The 8,286-nt window shown below is 57.6% G+C and overlaps 1 long non-coding RNA gene across 1 annotated transcript; it reads left to right on the top strand.

Annotated features, from left to right (window-relative positions):
* Nucleotides 1-1,108: 1,108 nt before the first annotated feature.
* On the top strand, nt 1,109-8,082 carry LOC132015462 (uncharacterized). Its single transcript, XR_009403699.1, has 3 exons — nt 1,109-1,189; nt 5,110-5,228; nt 7,764-8,082. It is a non-coding gene; the product is annotated as an uncharacterized LOC132015462 (long non-coding RNA).
* Nucleotides 8,083-8,286: the final 204 nt, after the last annotated feature.

Genomic DNA, 8,286 nt, shown 5'->3' with positions numbered 1-8,286 from the left:
CGGGTGACCGTCCCATCCAGAATGCCAAGTGACCGGTGTTCGGATCCCCCGCCCCCCAGAGTGGAGCGTGGCCCTGAGCGTGGGCTGTACAGAGTGAGTCCCCCAGCAGCCGAGCACGGAAGGGGGACCGAGAGTGGACGTGCGGGACAGATCCGGGGACGGCAGCCCCAGCCAGGGGGTCGAGGCCAACACCGACCTGCTGTAAGTCACGGCGACAGTGAGAACCAGGAGGGCACGTGCTGACCACAGTGCCTGTCTCTGGGCTCCTCCCCCGGGACCCAGAACCCCGTCTCGTCATGAGCAAAGCTGAGATCAGTCCGCGGAGGGGCGTCCACGGCGTGACCGGCACCCATCAAAACCATTACGGTCCAAACAGCAGGGAAAGTCTAGAAATGCTCCCAGCCCAGAGGGGCCTTGGGAGATGCGACGCTTCCTGTCATGTGATGTCCTGGGTGGGACCTTCGCGAGAAGAAGAGACCCACGTGAAAACTTAAGAAGTTGCTCGTGAGGACCTTGGGTAGCAATAGTGTAGACAGACCTGGGGTCCATACCCGTGCGAGGAGTTAACATCGTGGGAAACCGGGTAAGACGTGTCGGTTTGTAATGCTCTTAAAACTTCTCTGTAAATCTAAAACCACCGTAAAATAAGATAGTTTGTTTAAAAAAATAACCTTCCTGAAAACGTTTAATTATTGATTAGAAAATCAACTAAAACTACGCTAAACTCAGATTATTTGCAAGAAGTTGCTTCCGTCATGGCCATGGTGTTCTGACGGTTCTCACGAACGTTTCAGCCAAGACATGACATCCCAGAATGCCCCGGCTCCCCGGTTGTAACCGGGGCTTCCGATCGGAGGCAGGTGGCCCTGGAAGACACCCAAGGAAGACAGTGTCGCGGGTGTCGCGGGTGTCGCGGGTGTCGCGGGTGTCGTGTCTGTCGCGAGTGCAGGAATCAAATCTCAAGCATCGGTTTCCCAGAGAGCTGGGCACGCCGCTGAGCCTGGGGCCCCTTAATGCGGTTCCCACCAGTGATCACTTCAGCCCCATTTCAGGCTCAGCCTCGATGCTAAAAGCGACTCTATTGAATATCTTTCTTCAGGTGTCCGCCTTTTCTACCTGGGAGAAGGAGTTACATAAAATCGTGTTTGATCCGCGCTACCTCCTGCTGAACTCGGAGGAGCGGAAGCAGGTAAGGCGGGGACGAGGCGTGGTGGGGGGTTCCGGACGCGCACACTTGCACGGCGCCCCCCGTCCCCACCGGGGGATGCTTGCCTGTCGTGTCGTGTGGTGTCGCGTGGTCAGAGGGGAAGGACGGTTGCAGACGGAGCGTACTCGCTCGTGAGCTGGTGCGTGGGAGCGGTGACCGGGCCGGGGAAGGTGACCCCTCCCTGTGCCTAGCAGACCATCGGGGGGTGACCCCACAGGGGAGACCCTCCCACCCGAGGATGGGGCTGCCTGTGCTGGGAACACGGACCACACCCCAGAAGCGTGTGTTAGGGAGACCTACGGTCATATCTGATCACAAGGACGGAGAAGGGAGGAGCAGGGAGAGGGAGGTCCTAGAACGCGGGTCCCCAGAAAGCTCAGGAATGCATCACAGGACAGTTTCACCTGACAAGCCTGCCCTGGCTTGTTGACAAAGCGGGTCACGGAGCCAGTACTGCTTCCCAGATGAGGCAGAGGGACAGAGGGACGGGGCAGAGGGACAGAGGGACAGGGCTGTGCCGACCCCAGGGGAGGGGCTGAAGCCATGACGTGTGGGCCTGCACAGCTCAGCCAGGGTCTGGCGGGGGAGAGGGTCTCCCCGGAGCCCGGCCGGAAGGGCCCTGGCATCAGTTCCAGAAGATCTGGATGCGCTTGTCTCCGGTTCCCGAGGCAATCCTGTCCCTCCCTCCTGCACACGGAGAGCGGATCATCAAGAACAGCCCCTGAAAACAGAGGGGCCCGAGAGTGATTTCAGCGGGGGGCTGGGTCACCACGGTCTGTACGGGGTCAGGAAGGCCCGGGGCCAAGGAGTCAGAAAGGGCTCGTTTCTCTTCCTTTCTGTCATGGCGTGAAGTTCCTTCAAGCCCGTGCTGGGATGACCAGGGAAGCGCCAGGAGAGCCAGGCAGAGCCTCAGGACTGCAGACCCTGATGGTCCCAGAGATGGCAGAGCCCCCCTGCTCCTCCCACCCCCAGCGCAGCCTTGTGCTTGGGATGGCCCTAGACTGGCCGCTTTAGAATATAGACCTTGGACCTTTCGCGACCTTAGAATTAATGGTCCCTGCACTGCATTCCCCGTGAGCTGTATTTTCCAGAAAGAAACATTTAAAAATGTAGAAAATGTGCTAGCAGTGGCTCCAAAGAAAGAAAGAAAGAAAGAAAAGAGTCACAACAGAGCCAGACAAGGTTAGATTATACACATCGAATCCGAAGAAAGCTCAGACGGCAATCACCGATTCTGTCGCACCCTTTTGTTGTGATATTAAGGACCAAAGTCTGACTACTCGACTCTGAAAACAGGTAAGAAGCTTGTTTCTCTGCGGCAGTGAGGAGCGCGCTGGCTCACATCTGCCGACCATCCGCACATCTGTAGGCAGTCAGGACAGTCCTCTCCAGTTCACGGGGGTGTTTGGAAGGCATTAACCCTTTGGGGGAAGCTGAGGAAGTGAGGCTACCTGCCCTCAGAGAAACAGCCCATTTATGGCCTCAGGCTTTCTTCCGCCTCTGAGCTAGTGGGGCGTACGGGGCACAGGTGGCTGTGGTGTTGAGTGGTTCCCCCGACCCGGGGTGAGGGGAACCCATGGAGCTGTCCTTCCAGCCATGGCCAGAGCAGCAGGTGCCAGGCAGGCGGGCTGAGACTCGCGGGGGGCCAGGACCCCAGGCCCAGGCCTGGACATGCGCTGGAGACCGGTCAGACTGGAATGTCAGCTCACACCAAGTACTCCCTCGGACCCCTGGGAAGACCCTGCAGGCCTGTATCGATAGCCTATAGCTTGGCTGCGGAAGCCTGATGGGGAAGAGCAAGAAGTGGCCTCTTGAGCCGCCCAGGCCAGCAGCGCCAGAGAGCCCGTGACTGAGTGCCGAGTTCATAAGACAAACCAGAGGTGGTCCGGGGAAAGGCGGCCATGGCTGTGCGCACCGGTGCTGGAGCGCCCCTGGGGAAGGAAGCAGTACTAGGGCCGTCTGAACACCCAGTCCTACCTACAAAGGCGTGGGCGGCTTTTTCCTGGGGGAGCTGAAGCTCCTGGTGGCCCATCGCCACCTCGCCGCCACCAGGGCGAAGGGGGAGAAGTGACTGAGCCCAGATTAGGGGTCGGACGGCACCTCTCAGACCCATTTCCATGGTGACAGAGAACGTTCCTTTTTTATTACCATAGATTGTGCCATTAGGAGGTAAGAGTGAGGGGGACCTCTTTTAAAAAGCCCTGCCCCACTTGAATGAAAGTAGCACCACGGGTCGAAGAGGGAAGGAGAGCCACGCGTTGGCTTAGAGCAGCCTCCGCGGAGCAGCAGCCCCAGGGGGAGGAGCGAAATCGGGTTCGCTGGGCCGGTGGTTCCGGCACCGGAGAAGCGGGGTCCCTGCAGCCTCCGACCCCGCAGCCAGGCAGGGTTTCTTCTGTCCAGATTCAAAACGAATAGAGCGAAACTCGGACTCGCGACGGAGCCCCATGCTTCTGTGTGGGGGATGAGCCTGCCTTCGCCTCTTCTAGGAACCTAAATTGTAAGACCACTGCAGGGTTAGGACACCACCGGCCTAGCGGGCGCGAGGAGCGGACCCGGCTCTCACTTCGACGTACAGGCCCACCCTTTCGGTTTCCGTCCTGCTCCTGGCGCCTCCCGTTGAGGCTGACTCGCCCGGAGGAGAGCGGCTTCCGTTTTCCCAACCCCGTTGGGCCAGCGGTTACAGAGAGAACCGGAGAACGCCCCTGCCGTGGCCATGGGGGCGCGTCCCCCCTCCCGCTCTGGGGCAAGTGGGCGGGACACCCCAGAGCCCGTGGGTCAGACTCATGCCTGCTGTGGCCAGGGACCGGGCTGGCTCAGGAGTGCTGTGTATTGGCCTTCTGTGATCACACGTGCAATCTTCACGATCTTTTTATTTACGTTTGCACACACGTTGGCATTATCTCCAGTGTTTTCTCTCTTAAGCTCTCAGGGCTCCCACAGCACAAGGTCCCCTCTAAGCTCTGATGCATAAATGGCGACTTGCCGTTGTTAGAGCAAGGAGCCGCCCTGGTCCTGGCGAGGGAAGATCCTCCGGGACAGCAGCAGACAGGCTCACAGCATCGTGCGGTTGTGTTGGCGGCTGGTTTTCAGTCTGCACGAGCTACAGTCCCAGAGTCACCGGGGCACCTGCCTGACAGACCACACTCGTACCTTTAGGCTAGGGAATGTGGTTTTCCCTTTGGCTTAGCTTGCAAAACCCACCTCTCGTCAGACAGGGGCTAGTGCGGCAGCTGAGCATCTGGCCTGCACTCGGGGGGTTTACCTAGAGGCTCCTTGACATGCCCAGAGGAGGCCTCCTGTGTCCGCATGCACCCCCGATGACCAGACCCCACGCTCACAGGCGGTCTTCTTAGGGACTGGAGGGTGGGGAACCAGAGATGCCAGGTTGACTCTCTTTTCACGAAGGTAAAATCGTATTTGGAGACCCAAATACCATTCTGTTCCTGAGGAATCAACTAGAACAGACGACACAATCTGTCGTGTTACTGGGACTACCAGCGGCGATGTGACCGTCAGCCAGACGGTGTGACCGGATGAGCTACTCACAGCCTTCCTAGACCAGAACCATGGGGGCAGCGGGGCTGGGCGTCTGGAACCCTCAGTAGCTCCCGTGGCCTCGGGACGGGGCTGCGCCGCCCATCCTGCACCTCCCCGGGCAGGGCTGATTCGGGGTTTGACCCCGAGATGGCGCCTCGTCGGGACCCAGACTTCATCAGGCAGACACTTGTCTCATGGCGCTGAGAGTGCCTGCCCTGCAAGGCTCCGGCCTCAGCCCCAGCCGCTACGGAGAAGAAGGGCCAAGCCACAGGCCCTCTCGCCGTGCTTTCGTGCTGTGTTTGAAGCCCAAGATTTCCTTTCTGATGCGCAGCCTCCTAATACCTTTCTTGTGTGTGTGTTTTAAGATATTTGAACAGTTCGTCAAGACAAGGATAAAAGAAGAATACAAGGAGAAGAAAAGCAAACTGCTGCTCGCCAAAGAAGAATTCAAAAAGCTTCTGGAGGAGTCTAAGGTGTCACCCAGGTACGGAGACGAAACAGACGCCGGGCGTCCCCAAGGCCGGACGTTTGCCCGTGACCGCAGACGGCTCTCATGGTCTGGGTCTGTTAAACCGCACACCCCAGCGGGCCCTAGACACCACGAGTGTGATGGCGGCGACCCCCTGGGGAGGGAAGCCGTCTCCTCCCTGCTGAGGGGGAGTGAGCCTTCCAGTGGCCGCCGTGCTCCCTGCCCCTCCCCACCACCTGCGCCACTGTCCCTCCGTTCCGCTGCCCAGATGCCTGGTTTTCCAGCCTGGCATCCCTGACCCCACGGTCTAAATGATCAGCAGGTCAGCACTGGGGAGGGGGGGTCTTACTTCAGATCTAGGGGTCAGAGACTGAACACACAGGCCACAGACAGCAGCAGGAACAGGAACCACCCCCACCCCGCTGGCTCCAGATGCCTTCCCGGTCGTCTGGGATGCAGACAGGAGGTGAACTCGCTGGAGTAAATGGGCCTGGTAACATTGTTGCCAAAATGCACATACAATAACCATCACTCCCACGAAATAGAACAAGCCCACAGGGGGCTGACGTACGTGGACTTCACTGTTCTTAAAAATTAGCTCCCGTTGACTGATATTCAAAAACTAATGAATGTGCACTACTTCTGAAATGACAGAACTATCCCTTTAATAAACAAAAAGTGTGGTTTATTTTCATTTGGGGTTAGGACATTAGGTCTAAGTGGACACGTATGTGTTAGTATTTTATAATAATCCCTTAGTACAGCATCGTTTTTTAAATAGATGTTAACTGACGTTGCTTTCTATGAAGACCTATGTGGTGGGAGATTGTCCAGTTCTCCGGGTCGGGTTGGGTTCTGACAAAACTGCGGGAGTTTAAAGAGCAGATATTTTCTGAATGGGAGAAAATGTAGCATGAATGATCCCCATCACAAAATGCTAATCTAGAAAAGCAACTGTGCCTCTAGACATTTGTAATTGTGCTTTTCTACCATTAGAGATGAGAACACTGGCTTTTCTGTGTCCCCCACATGGTGACTCTAGGAGAGAGAAGATGATCTGGGGCCCCTGCCTCAGGGCACAGCCTGCTCAGCCCCTCCTCAGTGTGGCAGTGGCTGAGGCGTCACACGTTTCTGAGCTTCTGGTCTCAGGTCTCATCTGCAGGCAGCACAGCTCCAGCAGGCTCCCTGTGGGGTGCAGGCAGGGAAGCAAACTGCCTGGTACCTGGAAGGAGCTTGGTGAAAGGGAGGTCCATCACCACCACCAGCACCACCACCACCAACACCACCATCTCTACCATCACCACCACCATCATCACCATCACCACCACCAGCACCACCATCACCACCACCATCGCCACCACCACGTTCATCACCACCACCATCATCACCGTCACCATCATCACCACCATCACCACCACCAACATCACCATCATCGCCATCACCAACATCCTCATCAGGAACATTTACGTAATATTCTTGATCTGTCCATTGGTGAAACGTTAACAATAAGCCAACACATTTCCCCTCCTCTGATGAGAACAAAGGAGAAAATATTCCGAATTCATCGAGCAATTAGGAGAATGATCACACACACACACACACACACACACACACACACACACACACACCCCGGGAAAATGAGTGACTCCCGTGCGCATGTCCTTTTCTCCCTGCCGCTCCCTGCGCCTTCTACTAGATGTGCGGCTCGAGTCGCTGCACGCTGGATGGGCAGGTGAGCTCCAACAGACCATCTGAGCATCCCCGGAGCCTCTCAGTGCTTCTTAGCTCTGACCCTGTCCCCACAGCCACACGGAGAGCCAGAGCCACCCCCTGCCCAGCTCTTGGGGTCTTGGGATGGGGCTGGGAGCCACAGGGGGTCATGGTCATGACCGTGGCAAGGGCCAGGAAGGATCCTGAGTGTAGGGCGAGGCTCCCCAAACAAGCCACGCTGCCTTCCAGTGGTGACCAGTGCCGAAGCAAGGATGGGCTCGCCGGGCCCAGGGCCAGCAAGAGTGGCCTGGGGCAGCCAGGAGATGAAGAGAGCCACGGACAGGAGGGGACCCTGGCAGCCACGGCAGTAATGGGCACAGGTGGGCGGTGGCCAGCTCTGAGGGACAGAGGCCAGACGCTGGTGAGACGGAGCCACAGCAGGGTTCAGGGGATCAGGTCCCTGCCAGTCCCTCCAGCGGGGAGTGACATCCAGCACGGGAGCAGGTGGGGCAGGGGTGAGAGGCCACAGTTACAGCCTTCAGTCCCGTACCTGCCCCATGCCCTGAGTGTCCCCCAGCATCCCGCCCCGTCCCCGACCTGCCCCACGTCCCGGCCCTGCCCCACATCCCGGGCCTGTCCCCAAACTGCCCCCCACCGCTGCCCCCGTCCCATGGCCTGCCCCATGTCCTGTCCCCGTCCCGCCATCTACCTCATGCCCTTTCCCTGCGGCCGGATGTCAGCCAGATCTGGTGAAAGGGGCTGTCCACCGCCAGGCGATGCCAAGAAACGTCACACCCACCCCCGGGGCAGGGGTTTCTCAGGAAAACTCTTGTTTTTCAGAACCACATTTAAGGAGTTTGCGGAGAAGTACGGCCGGGATCAAAGGTTTCGACTTGTTCAAAAGAAGAAGGACCAGGAGCATTTTTTCAACCAGTTCATCCTTATCCTTAAGAAACGGGACAAGGAAAACAGACTCAGGCTACGGAGAATGAGATGAGTGTGCAAGCGGCGCGACGAGCCAGGTGCGGGGCGGCGCGGGGCGCGGGCGCGGGCTGCTCTCCGAGGGTTACTGTTTCATATTGAAGCTCTTTTGTACGACGTTCCGAGTTTGACGCATTTCTAATTGCCGTGGTAGGTCGCTCCCTTAATTGTTTTAATTATGCAAATTCCTTGTAATATATACAAATTATAAATCTGCTGCGGGTTGTAACTCAGCAGAAACATCTATAACCGTCTCCAGGCGTTTTCATGAGTTGAGCCGATTATCTGAAACTTTTCTGAAAACCTTCGTGCGTCCGCGATGCCGAGCTCCTTCCGCGAGTGTGCTGGGTCTCGGTCCCGTGTTCTGAGTAGTAGCCGTAGA

This window comes from Mustela nigripes, chromosome 4 (assembly GCF_022355385.1).
Source record: "Mustela nigripes isolate SB6536 chromosome 4, MUSNIG.SB6536, whole genome shotgun sequence".
Lineage (NCBI taxonomy): Eukaryota > Metazoa > Chordata > Mammalia > Carnivora > Mustelidae > Mustela > Mustela nigripes.
Note: the sequence above shows the minus strand (reverse complement) of the source record. Positions and strands in the feature narration are given on the sequence as shown.